The 14,302-nt window shown below is 40.6% G+C and overlaps 1 pseudogene; it reads right to left on the minus strand.

Annotated features, from left to right (window-relative positions):
• Positions 1 to 14,079, minus strand: part of LOC142836636 (large ribosomal subunit protein uL6 pseudogene) — a 35,630-nt pseudogene extending 21,551 nt beyond the window's left edge.
• Positions 14,080 to 14,302: the final 223 nt, after the last annotated feature.

The raw sequence follows: 14,302 nt of genomic DNA on the forward strand, positions 1-14,302 counted from the left end.
TTGTCACAGCACTTTGACTAAGTTGTCTTGAATAAATGTTACTTTGAAATGTTATGAAAGATGGAAAAAAGCATTCTTTGCTTCTGGAAAATAGAAGAATATGTAACCTACTACCCTTGTTTTCAATCTTCCCAAAGTGCTACACTTGGAGATAAATTAAACTTGTCTTAATTGAGAGTATAGTTTTTCTTCCTCAAGAGATCAAGAACTGGGATGCCTAAAATAACTTTTGAGGTTTTTTTTTTAAACCATTTTGAACAAATTGTGCCTAATTTTGTGAAGAGCTAATCAATGGCTGGAGAGGCATAATCTAAAACAGGTACTTCAACCAGGTCAACCTGCTGACCTCAGAATGGGAGGACAGGTCTAGAGACAAATTGCATCAACATTTCAACCCTGTTATGTGGTGAGCTTCTCGGTTGGTGGCTGGTGAACGCTGAGTGTTGGAAGCATGGTATGCCCACTTATCAACCCAGCTGTCATCTTTCTAGTTTGGACTATATGTAACTATTATGTGTTAACTCACAAAGACTTGGCTGTTTAACCCAGAAGTGGAATTGGTTTAACCAATGCATAGCCTTCCTTCCCTACTTTCATCAGAATCTATTCTGAAATCAGCCGTGGTTCTTCACAGTTTGGTCTCAGCAGAGGCTGTACTTGTGGCTGTCTTTCATTCTTACTCTTTCCTCTTTGGGGCCCACCTCCCAGCTTCCAAACAACCACATGGAGTCTTAGTCTTACTTATACATGCTCAGCCTTAGGTTGGCTTGTTTCTAGCTAGCTCTTCTTAAATTGTCCCATCTACCTTTTGCCCCTGGGGTTTTGCTTTTCTCTATTTCTGTGTATCTTTTCTTTCCTTCCTGTTCTGGCTGGGCAGCTGGGTGGCTGGCCTCTTTCTTTTCTCACTCCTTAATCCTCTTTTCCCAGATTTCTCCTCCAGTTTATTCATTCTGCCTGCCAGCCCCTCCTATCCTTTCTCCTGCTTACGTATTGGCCATTCAGCTCTTTATTAGACCAATCAGGTGTTTTAAACAGGCAAAGTAGCATAACTTCACAGACTTCAACAAACACAACATAAAAGAACACAACACATCTTTGCATCATTAGACAAATATTCCACAGGATAAACCAATGTAACACATTTTCAACTAATATTCCATAACAAGAAGCAGAGTGGTCTCTGAGTTTGTGGCTAGCCTAGTCTCTACACCAACTTCCTGGGCTGCATAGTGACACTCTGTCTCAAAATTTAAAAATTAAAAAAAATATATTTTCTATTAGGAACAAAGATTTAAGCAAAGAAGTCACCGTGACTACTGAACAAGTAGATACAATCCTGTACTACCCATGAGGGAACTGAGTCCAGTATACATAACAGCACCTGAATCTGCAGCTACCCCAGTACCTCACAGGAAAAGGATATATTTGCACATAACCTATATACACTATCCTTTATACTTGATATAATTTTTATTACATTTATTTTGTATGAGGATACTGACTCTCTTCATCCACCATGTGAGTTCTCGGGATCAAGCTCAAGTTATCAGGCTTGGTGCCTGTTGTCAGGTAACCACCAGAGAAAACTACTCAGACACAGGTTTAGGTCAATAGAACGTCTTTATCAGCCATTTGGAACTACACTGGGAGCTTCAGAAGCCAAAAACCAAGGTTAATACATTTAGAGACCTTCCCAGAACAATGGACTTGGAGTCAGTAGTGCTAAGGTCTTGGGGCCTACCTCAGGTTTGGGGGCTGCTACCCTGACAAGCACCTCTACCTGCTGATCCATTGACAGCCCTGTGTTGTGTTATGTAAATCTCTGCAGTACTTACAGTAGCCAATGCTATATAAATGCTATATAAATAAAGAGTTGTTCCAGTATCTTGCTTTGAGAATATTGACAAGAAAGGTCTGCAGATATTCAGTTCTTGCACAGGAATTCTCAGATATGGAAGGCCAGTTGTATGCATATTTTTTCTTAGTGATTCTGGGTGGGATTAAACCCAGGACCTTGTACCTGTTAACACGCATTCTTACTGAAGTAGAATAAGGTATAGAAAACCAATTGTTGGATATTGATTTATTAGCTTATCTAGTGACTTACTTACTGTGTTGTTTGTATAAATAAAGCTTGCCCGAAAGAGGGTGGAGCTAGTCACTAACTAACCATAGACGTCTGGAGGCTTGTATAGACAGACAGGAAGTGATTTGGCTGAGCAGAGAGAGGAAGTGATAAAGTGGGAGGAAAGAGGATCTCCATCTTCTTTCGGCTGGGAATTTGAGAGGTAAGGTGGCTGTGGTTTTGCTCCTTCATCTCTCTGATCTCTCAGCATTTTCCCAAATATCTGACTCTGGGCTTTCATTATTAAGACACATTAGAATTAGTGCTATCACTTAAAGCACCATTTGCACTGTCTACTGGCCTAGCATGACTTCTTTTGCTACCTGCAACAAAAGTAACTGAAACAATGGGTTGTTGCCCTTAACAACCTGCTGACTGCCTTGTAAGCTTCTGTAAAGACTGGCTTGCTTGCCCATCCCACCTTATGGTTTTTTTAAAGAAGCCACGTAGTTTTTACTGCACCTCCCTTGCAAACAAAGCCTATCTGGAAAAATGTTGTTACCAAGAACATGCACTTGGCTCCCAATTTTTGTTGGTCTAGAAGTCTTTTTTTAAAAAAACAAAACAAGACAAAAAAGCTTTCTTAGACTTTATGTGGAAATTCTTGCCCCACACTGGCACAGCAATCTGTTGTTGGAAGACTGCTCATTTGTTCCCAACTGCTCAGAGTCAAAATAACTACACAGAAACTATATTAATTAAATCACTGCTTGGCCTATTAGCTCTAGCTTCTTATTGGCTAGCTCTTAAACCCTAAACTAACCCATTTCCATTAATCTGTGCATCACTATGAGGTCACGGCCTACTAGGCAATGTTTTGGCAGGCTCCAGTGAAGGCATCTGTCTCCAGTGGCTGCTACAAGGCTTCTTCCTGACTCTGTCTACTCTCTCTATATATATCTCTTCAAGCCTGGCTATATTCTGATAAGCCATTGGCCAAAAGCAGTTTTATTAATTAACCAATAAAAGCAGCACATATACAGAAGGACTTCCCACACCACATCTCAAAGTAGCTTATACTTCTGATATTAGATCAAGCAAGATTCTGCTTAATGCTTTCATATCTTTGATCTTAGTGCTTAATCTTGGTAACAAAGATCTCTTCTAAGTCATAAGATGCAAATATCTCATAGGAAATTGGAAGGAGGACATAAGTAATAGACATGAAATCCAATATAATGAATATTAAACATATTAAAAAGTCTCACCTAAACTCTCAATAGATGGAAAAATATGGGAACAAAGACCTTTTATGAACTAAATATATAAACTTCAGAATTTTATTTTTCAGGATTAAAAGGAAAATGAACTAGAATTCCAAAGATTACAGAAAGTACATTTGGGACATCTGTAGTTTTGAGAATCAGATATTTTCTTGATGGAACATAGACTTGACCTTGGATTTTTATGAATATATAATTACTATTTTAGCAAAGAATTTGAGGCAGGCATGGTGGTGTGGGCCTTTAAGCAGCATTTGTGAGGCAGGGGTAGGCAGATCTCTGTGAGTTCCAAAATGACATAGTGAGATCCTATCTTTTTTTTTTCCAGGACGGAATTTTTCTGTGTAGCCTTGGATGTCCTGAAACTTGGTCTACAGACCAGGCTTACTTCGAACTCACAGAAATTTGCCTGCCTCTGCCTCAGGATTGCTGGAATTATAGGCACACAGCAGACAGCCAGGGCTATACAGAGAAACCCTGTCTTTAAAAATAACTAACCAACCAACCAACCAACCAACCAAAACAAATAAAAAACAGAGATCCTGTCTTAATCTAAAAGAAAAAAAAAGACTTTCAGCAATTTATACAATTATTTAAAACATTTCTATATATCTTTCTATAACTTTGCTTTTATTTAAAAGGCAAGAGTCATTACTACATCCAAATAGCATCCAGGCCAACATGTATTGAACACTGAAATCAAGCCCAAATCAAGCACAAAGTTTGTGGGTTTACTCGCTGGTGCTTTCTATCAGGTCTTCAAATGTTCATCATGATCCAGTGGATTAATTTTATGATCCAATAACTACTCAGAGTTCAGTTTCAAAAAGCAGGAAATACTAAGAAATGAATCTCATGCCTAATATGACGTTAGCGGTAAAGGCTTGTGAAGCTTCGTTGTAATTAAGGGCTTGCCGAGAACATGGCAGCTCTCTATACGGTTTCATTGAACCCGCCCATTGCCCCTTTAAGATAGACATTATTGTGCTCTATTTTGCAACTCAACTGAAGTATATAGCAATAAAGAGTCACGTTAGCATTCGACTCAATCTTTCCAGTTCTAAAGTTCGAGCTCCTAACTGTGACATGACAACATCTTAGTGTAATTACAGTTAATTGAGGGGGAACTTGAGGACGGTTGGGTGGGAGGTGCTGCTTCAGAAGGAATGAAAAGGAAGTTAGCTGAAGTACAAAAATGGGCTCGAGGACGTTGCTTAGCAGGTAAAGTTCTTACCTAGTAGGCAGGAAGCCCTTCAAAACACTAGGTATGGTGGCCCATGCCTGCTATTCCAGCACTGGGGAGGCAGATACAAGGGCATCAAACCAGCCAATTTAGCCTGATCAGTGAGCCCAGATCCCTGCCCCCACCCCACACACACACAGAGTGATACAATGCCGTAGATATGTAATAAGGACTCTAAAGCCAGGAACTAAGTCTTTGGAGTAGAATTGAACTTTGTTCTACTCCTCAGCCCCCAAAATATTACTGATTGAAGACTTGGTCTTGGGTAATGCATCTCAGTTTAGATACTTTTAGAGTATACAGTATATTCTTTCTTCTGGAAAAAAAATATCTCCCCCTTTTAGTTTTAATTCTTATAAATGAAAATTCTATCAACAAAAGACTCAATTAATTTTCCAGGCATTTTACAGAAGCTTGAAACACCCGTTCCAGAGCATTTCCCTTTGGCCAGACACAATTGGCTAACCTATTTATTGCTTTGCCATCTCTCCCCTCCAAAGAACCAGTGCTTGTCTCAGAGGCTCAGCTCCCTCCCTTCCTTCTTGCTGCTTTCTTTCTCACAAATCTTTCCTTGGAGCCTGATGCCCTGGCCCGACATCCCCAGCTCACCATTGCTATTCCCCCAGCATCCCTTTGGGAATTCCGTCTCGCCAACATTTTACGTGAGTCACTTACTGCCATGATGTTTGCTCACTTTCTCTTCTCTCCATTTTATTTATGTTATTTTGGTTTTGCATTTAATTATTTAGTCTCTTTGTTATTGTGTGTCTAGGCTGACTTTGAACTCACCCTGTAGTACCCCAGGCTGCCTTGAACTCTTGACCTTCCTTCCACCACTAGGGATCCCAGCTCTTCGGTAGCATACCCAGCTGCTCCTCGTTTTTCAATGCTCACTATTTGGATCTTGTATTATTTAGACTGATGACCAATTGTTTTTTCTCTACTTTAAAAATGGTTTTTGCTTTCTTTTCTAAAAATTCCTTCAAGTTCTCTATTAAGCTTTTATTTCTGCTATATTATTAATTTCTAGAAGTGCTTTAGTTTTTATCTTTCATTTATTATTTATATTTCATTTATTATTATTGTGTTTATGTTTGTGGTATGTGTGTTGTGTGTCGTGTGGTGTATGTTTGTGTGTTTGTGTGGTATATGTTTGTGTGTTTGTGTGGTGTGTGTGTGTAATAGGGTCACCTTTGAGGCATGGAGAGTGTGTGGTGGTCAGAGACAGCTGTCAGGAACTGGTTCTCACTTTCTACTGGGTGGGTCAGGGCATCAAAGTCAGACTTGGCTACAAGAGCCTTTACCAGCTGAGCCATCTTGCTGACCCTACTTTCAAAAGTTATCCGTAAAACAAAAACAACAACTAAAAAAAAAAAAACCAAACACTAAAAGGTATTTTCAATTTTACCACATATTTTTGGGGCATTAATCACCCTTACTAATTTTGATTTTATTGTAGTTACACTTTGAAAGGTAACTACAGATGATACAGACTTCAGACTTGTTCAAAATATTTAGGATAAAAAGTCAAATTACCCAGAAATACAGGTAAAATTTAATTGTAGCCCCCCCCAATTTCCAATACAACAGGAATATAAGAGGAATTTCAAAGCCAAAAAATACAATATAAATAACTTTAAAAACCTTTACTGACTAGTGCTTTCACAAGCTCATAAGAAGATAGGAAATTTGCTTTCTAAAATATATTTTTAAAGGTTCTATTTCACAATGTTATGAAAGGTGCATCAAAGCAAATTATTCTAAAACTCTATAAAGCATGGCAGAAACCCAGCTCTGGCCGATAATGATAAGAGACATCGGTCAGAGCCCATCTAATCTGCATGTGAATTTGATTAAAATGTTTTGCTTTAAGTACATACTGGTTGTGATGAGGGTGTTTCAGGTTCGAGGAGACACAACTGGGCAGAGATGGGAAAGATGCCACTCAGGGAAGCTTTTGTTTTGATTTTTTTTTTTTTAGTTTAATGAAACATTTCAATCTGGTTTGACTCATTTGCTTGTTTGCTTTTATTCTGTGAGTTTTTCATTCTGTTCTCTGCAAACAAACAAACAAACAAACAAGCAAATAACCTGCCTCCTCCAAGTTTAGAAATAGCGGTAATGCGGCGCCTGTAATTTCAACACTTGGAAGGATGCTCAGGAGTTAAAACTGGCCTGGCTTACAGGAGACCTTGTCACAACAAACAAACAATCAAGCAGAGAAAGAAACAGATAGATAGATAGATAGATAGATAGATAGATAGATAGATAGATAGATAGATGGACAGATAGACAGATAGATAGACAGACAGATAGATAAATGCAGCAAGGACAGCAGCCTACTGTTATAAAGAAACCATGGGAGCAGGACACAAATGGGGAACACTGGACCAAGTTCAGCACTTGTCCACAGATACAATTCCTTCATCGGGTGTGGTGTAGCCTGTAAGGCCAGCACTGTGGAGGCTGAGGCAGGAGAATTTGGAGTTTAAGACCAGCGGGAGCTACTTAGTGATAGCTAGCCTCAAAGGAAAAATAAAGCCATACTTTGTAAAATATCCTTTGTAATAGCTTATATTGATTTTTAAAATGAGAATTGGCAGAAATTTCTCATTAAAAAAAAAAACAAACAAACCAGTAAAGCCACTTCTCCAGGAAAATGGACAGAGAATAGAGAGAAGTCAGTCACACTGCATCCCAACAGGCCTGGTACTCCAGCACCTCTGGTTTCCTGGAAGTTGCATGCCTTGTGTTTCTGTTTTCTACTCTTGCTTTATAAACAGTTTTTATGGAGGTTGGGAAATATAAACTTTTTTCCCCCTTTTCTACTAAGAATTATCTTCTTAGGGAAAAGTGTGCTCTTGGTAAAGGACATTTCTGGGGAACAACTTATTAATTTTGTCTTCTTGATCCTTCAAGCAAAGGCACTGGTTGGGGCCAAGCCCTGTGTTGGTGCCCAGCCCTAACAACAACGAAGTGCATAAGACACCCAGGACCACAAAGGCGCCAGCTTTCTATATGAAAATACTGTGGAGGTTATTTTTGATGGCATTATTTTATTTCTGTTACTATCAATATAAAAATATCCACATGAAGAACAGCGCCTCAGGGCCTGCATGGGTACTCTCCCCATTCCAAATGGTCGCTGGTTTCAAAATCCTAGGGTTCAGTAATTCTCCTATGTTGACCACCAATTGACAGAGGTTACGGTGAATATCACCAGGCCTGGATCTAAATATGTGTCTTTAAGTGATAAAGCCCAATAATGAGAACTTCACACAAATGTCCAGGGTTGGCTCTCTGTACAAGAATTTATCCCTCTTCTACTGGGTGATAAGCCATAAATGTGGGGCATATAGACTCTGATCCTTACACGCCTCTGCATGACCAGTGACCGAGCACAGGTTGACGCTACAGTCGGGGAACCCTCCAGAGAAGAGCTGGGCTCCTCTGCAGCCCAGAGCAAGGCACACTCAAAGCTCTAGAGGAAGCCAGGCATTCTTTCCAAGAAGCAAACTTCACATTTTATTTTTTTTGCCTAAAAAGGAAGGCAGTGAAAAAGGTCAAACATTCAACTAACTAGGAAACCGATGAGAAAGTATAAATTCTTGTTACCTGAAATTAAGAGCTGGGCTTCTGAAAGAAGAAGCACAGTGGCAAGTGTCATTGGTTTGGTTTGGTTTCGTCTAGTAACCCTAGATTTCAAAACATTTTCTTCTAGGGGCCGGTGAGATGGATCACGGGATAAAGGCACTTGTGCTAACCCTGATCACCCAAGTTCAATTCCCAGAGTTCAACTCTTTCAAGTTATTCTCTAACCTCTACATTCACATGTACAACCTACACACACACACACACACGCACGCACGCACGCACGCACGCACGCACGCACGCACACACGCACATGCATGCACATACACACACTGTAATTACTGTGATAAACAATTTTTTTCCATTTCATTTATCACTATTATCACTGTGTGTGAGAGCTCTGGTCCATTTTCAACAGTGTCTGTTTCATTTGGGGTGGAGCTACAAATGGACAGGAAAACGCTGTGCCGCTGCTGGCATCTACTAGTGTATACCAGCTACCCAAACAGCCAAGCTTGCCTAAGGATGTGCAAAGCTGGCCTGCAGATGTGACAAAGTCATGAGCCTGATAAACTATAAAATAAGCAGGATGAAAAAAAGTAGAGATGAGCCCAGCAGAGTCTCTGTTGAGACACAGAAAACATTAGCTTGCTGGGAGGCAAAAGTGCCCGTTAGTACTGCTAATTCTATACTCTCATAAAAATATGTCTCTTATAAATCTCAAACTCCTAGCATCAAGGACTAAATATTAGCTACATATCTATCCTAAGTTAACAGCAAACCTGTGGCCTAGTATAAGGTATGAGATGAAGTTTTCAATTCAATTCACTTTTGTTCAGTGGATGTAATAGGGTTTCTACAAGGAGGATAAACAGGAGAAGTCAATATTTCATTTACAGACTGTTTGGCTAGCATTACCTTTTTCCTTTAGTTCTAGAGATGTCAAGACGGTCAATAGTCATTACTAGTCAGTGAATTTTGTACCTTAAAGATTTCAATAACATTACTTTCCTTTTGTGGGTCTTTTATGCAAGCATAAATGGAATCCCTTCAGTTTAACATCTGATTGCCATGAAATGTTCTTGACCTAGGAGCATTTTCAAAGAAACAAGTAAATAAATGTGATTGCTTTCAAGCCTTTGAAAGTCTAAACCCAGAGTCAGAAGCATGTTTTCCAAGGTAATCCAGCACACACACATGTATATACATCAGTAAGCAAAGCTTCCCGACACACAAAGCTCTTGGCTTATGAATGCATTCCTAGTTTGTATTCTCTTTTGTTACACTGTATCTTTTCTCTTCTTTTTTTTTCAAGACAGGGTTTCTCTGTGGCTTTGGAGCCTGTCCTAGAACTAGCTCTGTAGATCAGGCTGGTCTCGAACTCACAGAGATCCGCCTGCCTCTGCCTCCCGAATGCTGGGATTAAAGGCGTGCGCCACTATCGCCCAGCACACTGTATCTTTTCAAATTAAAAAAAAAAAACCTTCTGAATCTGCTAACTAACCTTAGTTAATGACAAAATGGGTCAAGACCTGTCATTTGGAAAGCGTTGCCGTGACTAGATTATGAACAATCATCTTTTGCTTATCTATTTTAACAAGCCCAGCACACTTTACTTTGAATTTCTGAACATTACAGAAAATACAAAACAAAACAAAAACACACAAGGGTCTGGGGATATCGCTCGACTGGTAGTTTTCCAGCATGCACGAAGCCCTGGGTTCAGTGCCAGCACTGTATGACCAGGTCATTTCTCTCTGCTGTCAACTGTGTTAGTATTTAGTTGCCATCTTGTTCCTGTTCTTTGTTGTCTGTTGGAGACAGGGTTTTGCGATGTAGCCCAAGCAGGACTTGAACTCACGGTGTTACCAAGGCTCACTTCAAACTCACAACAGTATTGTCCCACTCTCCCAGGGGCTGGTATTAAAGGCTCCAGCCGGGAGACCTGGCAGCCTCACCTAGGCTGGCTCACACTCTGAAATCCCCAAACAGTGACGTCTGTTCTGTCATTTAAATGCTGTGTGAGCTTGGGGAAGTTAGTAGCCATCTCTATGCCTTCGGTTTCCTGACCATAGAGTGGAAGTGTCCAAAGTTTGGAGGCCAGCGTTTGTCACACCCCCATAATAGAAAATGAGTAATAACTGTAGCAGCAACCTCAGTGTCCCTGTACAGGAATGAAATGAGTCACTGCTCCTACTGCGTTAACACCTGACATCCCCACTCGTCTCTGTGTGTATACATATGCAGTTTTTCTTTTTATTATGAAATAATAAAAATCATTTTAAGTTCAGCACTCAGAAGGAAGAGACAGGAGGATCTCGGTGAGACTGAAGGCAGCCTGAGCTATGAAGTGAAACCCTGTCTTGTCTTTTCTTCTTCTTCTTCTTCTTCTTCTTCTTCTTCTTCTTCTTCTTCTTCTTCTTCTTCTTCTTCTTCTTCTTCTTCTTCTTCCTCTTCCTCTTCCTCTTCTTCTCCTCCTCCTCCTCCTCCTTCTCTTTCCTCTACCTCTTCTTCTTTTTGTTTTGTTTTTCAAGATGATGTTTCTCTCTGTAACAGCCTTGTCTGTCCTGGAACTCACTGGCCTCAAACTCACAAAGATCTGTCTTCACTCTGCCTTCCGAGTGCTCGGATCAAAGGAAAGGTGTGCGTCACCACCCCTAGCCTCGGCACAATCACTCAAACAGCGTATGAGACTAAATGGCACTGAACCAATTCTTCAGAACACAATGAGAATTTTTTAAAGCATTTGTTTATAAGATACGATTATTGTAAAATGTGGCAGGTCCTTGATTCTTTAGAATAAACCAGAATCACAGTCAAAATCTATTCTGGATCTACTAGTATATTTTTAAAGTTATCTCTAACTTCTTCTGTGCATTTGGGAATCTGATTCAAACTTGATTCTCATTCAGTTCTGTTATACACATGTATTCTGAAGCATAGCCTGAGTTTATTAAGTGATATTAGTGTGCATTGGAAGTCTGAAGCTTAAGAGTCAGAAAGGCATTCCCACAAGAAAGCACCCGAGGACTGGGTTTGGTCTTCTCAAGGGAGAGTTGCCGGTATTACATTCTGTATATCCACTTGTACAGGGGAATGACCCTAAGGCCTCGTGCCTACAAAGCCTTCAACTTACTTCTATACCACAGTGCAGGACATTGTATAACAGTGTCCCAAGAATGAGGAGTCTGATCTGAATGTCAGTCTGAAAACTCAGAGAATAAGTGAGTCTCTTAAAAACAATTTTATTTATTTAGTTATTATTACTGGTGTGTGTGTGTGTGTGTGTGTGTGTGTGTGTGTGTGTGTGTGTGTGTGTGCACCAATGCCATAACACACATGTGGAGGGCAGAGGACACTTTTTTTGGAGCTGGCTCTCTCCACCCTCCTTTAAATGAGCTATAGGTTGCCAGTCTTGCAGTGTCTTTACCCACTGGGCCATTTCCCGTCTGAACCATTTAAAAACAAATAAAACATTGAACTGAGAAACCTGAGCCCTGTTTACACCCTTATAAGAAAGCTATTTACAAAATCTCTGAAAGCTTGATTTCTTTAGCATGGCGAAATTAAATTCAACCCTATAGGAAATATTGTTCAACAAATTTCCTTGGACACAAACAGGGAATGTCATCTTCAGCTGCCCTTGCCTGACTCACTACCTGGCATTTGTGCTCACTGCAGTGTGTAAGGGTGAGCATTCCTCCAGGGCCAGACAGCAGGAGCCTTTACAACCTGTGGCTTGAGAAGACCCAGGGCACAACAGGAAACAGGTAGGAACACCAAGGAAAACAGAGCTGGGATGAATTCAAGCACATTGTCCTGGTTACAGGGGCTCCATGGATCCCCACATCCCACCCCGCAGGTGCTTTGCACTATGAGTATTTCCATAAGAATTTTTTTAAAATGAAATTTGGGAAACTGATCATTGAATTTTAATTGGTGAAACCCACACCTAAAAGGAAGACTCTTGGCTCCACAGAAGTCTAAAAATACTCTCTGATCTCTTTGGACACTGGTTCTCCTAGAGTTCTCTTCCACAGTTGCCAGGTGGGGAGTTGTGGCTAAGGCTTGCTGCAACGCCAGAGAGACTTGGTGTAGGTGTTCCACGGTGACCCTGAACCTTATGTAAAACTTATCGTATTTCTGCTTCCTTTCTGCTGAATGAGAACATCTATTTATAGACCATGCAAGAAGCCAAGCATGGTAGGGTTTTCTTTCGGCCAATAAAAATGGAATGCAAGTCTTCTCTTGTAATGAACACGGTGGCTTGGCTTAGTAATGAGTGCCGTTGCTTAAAAGAGAGCCCCTGACCTTTGGGCTTGGAAATCAGCACCCCACTGACGGCTGCCAAAACCTCTTAGGCATTCCCCGGATCTGAGTGCAGAGGAACCAACACTGGAGAGGTGTGTCCTGACGTTCTGAACAACTGGCTACTGGTACATACAAGAGCAGGAGAGAGAGAGAGAGGTTGGGAAGAAGTGAAGTGAAGGAGGAAGGACAAACTGCTCCCAGGGTTAGTCTGCACTGCCCTGGATGGGCCACTGCAGGAACTGGGTGTGCTCTTCGGAGCTGGTTCTCAAGGATGCGAGTGCTGTCTGTGCAGGAGAAGCTGTGTTGGCTCAGATGCGGTATGAGCCTGAGCCATCGAAGCCCTCTTTTAAGCAAGCAGATAAAGAGTTAACAGAATATTTTGTTGCCTTACTGATACACCCTGTATCTTCTAATTGTGTGGAAATACTTGAGTACAGGGCACGGTGTTGCACACCTGCAAATCCAACACACAGGAGCCTCCTGCAGGAGAATTTTGAATTTGAGGACAGTTTGGCTAAACAGTGAGATGCTGTCTCAAGAAAAGGCATGACGAAAGGAACATCTGCTTTTGTTGCACTGTTTCCTGTAAAGTCTGAAAATTGGAAGCTGTAAAAGTGTCCATTAATAGTTGTGGATGAAGACGTTATATGCAGTCCACTACTGAACACTATTACACAGTTGTTCAGATGAGCTCTAGTCATTGCCTTGGAAATTTCTCAGAACAAACCATTAACTCAGAGCACAAGTCATAGAAAACTATGGCCACAATAAATTATTCCTGTAGAAATTTAAAGTTGTGTAACTATGTGTGTGTGTGGTCTTTGGTTGTCAGAATATTCTATAATAGACTGTATTAGTGAGTCATTTTATGAAATTAAAAAAATTGAAAATAACAATTATTTTAGAGTTCATCTTGGCTCATTAAATTTGGCACACAGATTAGCCTGAAATCATTGCTCTTTGTTCTAGATATTTTTTTCAATATAAGTCTTTTATTGTCCCAAAAGACACCCCAAATCATACTTAAAGTTCAGGCTCTTGTTTCTGGAGCTGGGTAACTTAGGCATTTCTCACCAGGCGGTTGCACTGCTCCCTTTTCAGACACATAGACACTGTCCAAAAACTTTCTGATAGCCTTGTTTTTAACAGTTGTGGCTTGCTGAATCAGAGCTGCCAAGTTTGAAACAATTTCATTATCATTTCCTTCAAAGATTAATTCATCCTTCTGGGCTTGAGAGACAGAACGAGCAATGGCTGTCCTCATCCGAACCCTGTGGATGTATTTTTCACCCAGAAATTTCAGATTTCAACCAAAGACCCTTTCCCCTGAATAACGACCTTGATGGGAAGTGAGCAAGCATGGACCTCATCTTGTAGCGGAAGCCCCATGTAACACTTGATCGTGCTCTGAACGTGGCCGCAGATGGTTGTGACAGTGACCAGCTCCTTTCTGATCTGACCATTGTCAATCCGGAGCCTCTTCTTCTTTCTGAGGAGACTCAGCTCTGGTGGGTTCCTCTGGGCCCCTTCACAAGGACTGTGTGCCCCTTCAGAGTGATGTGCACATTTCCTGGGATGGTCTTCATTCTCACAGCAGATGGGGCAAAAAGATCTAGATTTTTTTTTAAATTTCTTGTCAGTTTTGAAAGCAGATAGATAACTTATGCTCACTGCCTAAAACACATGGTAACTCTATTTAGTTTTCAAAATAGAGCAAAAATAAACTTGTTGACTTCAGAAAAAATTAAAAAGGCTTAAAGAGAAAGGTCTTAGAATTTTAGCTTTCGTTGGATTTGGGTTAAGGCTCCC

This window comes from Microtus pennsylvanicus, chromosome 16 (genome assembly GCF_037038515.1).
Source record: "Microtus pennsylvanicus isolate mMicPen1 chromosome 16, mMicPen1.hap1, whole genome shotgun sequence".
NCBI classification, from domain to species: domain Eukaryota; kingdom Metazoa; phylum Chordata; class Mammalia; order Rodentia; family Cricetidae; genus Microtus; species Microtus pennsylvanicus.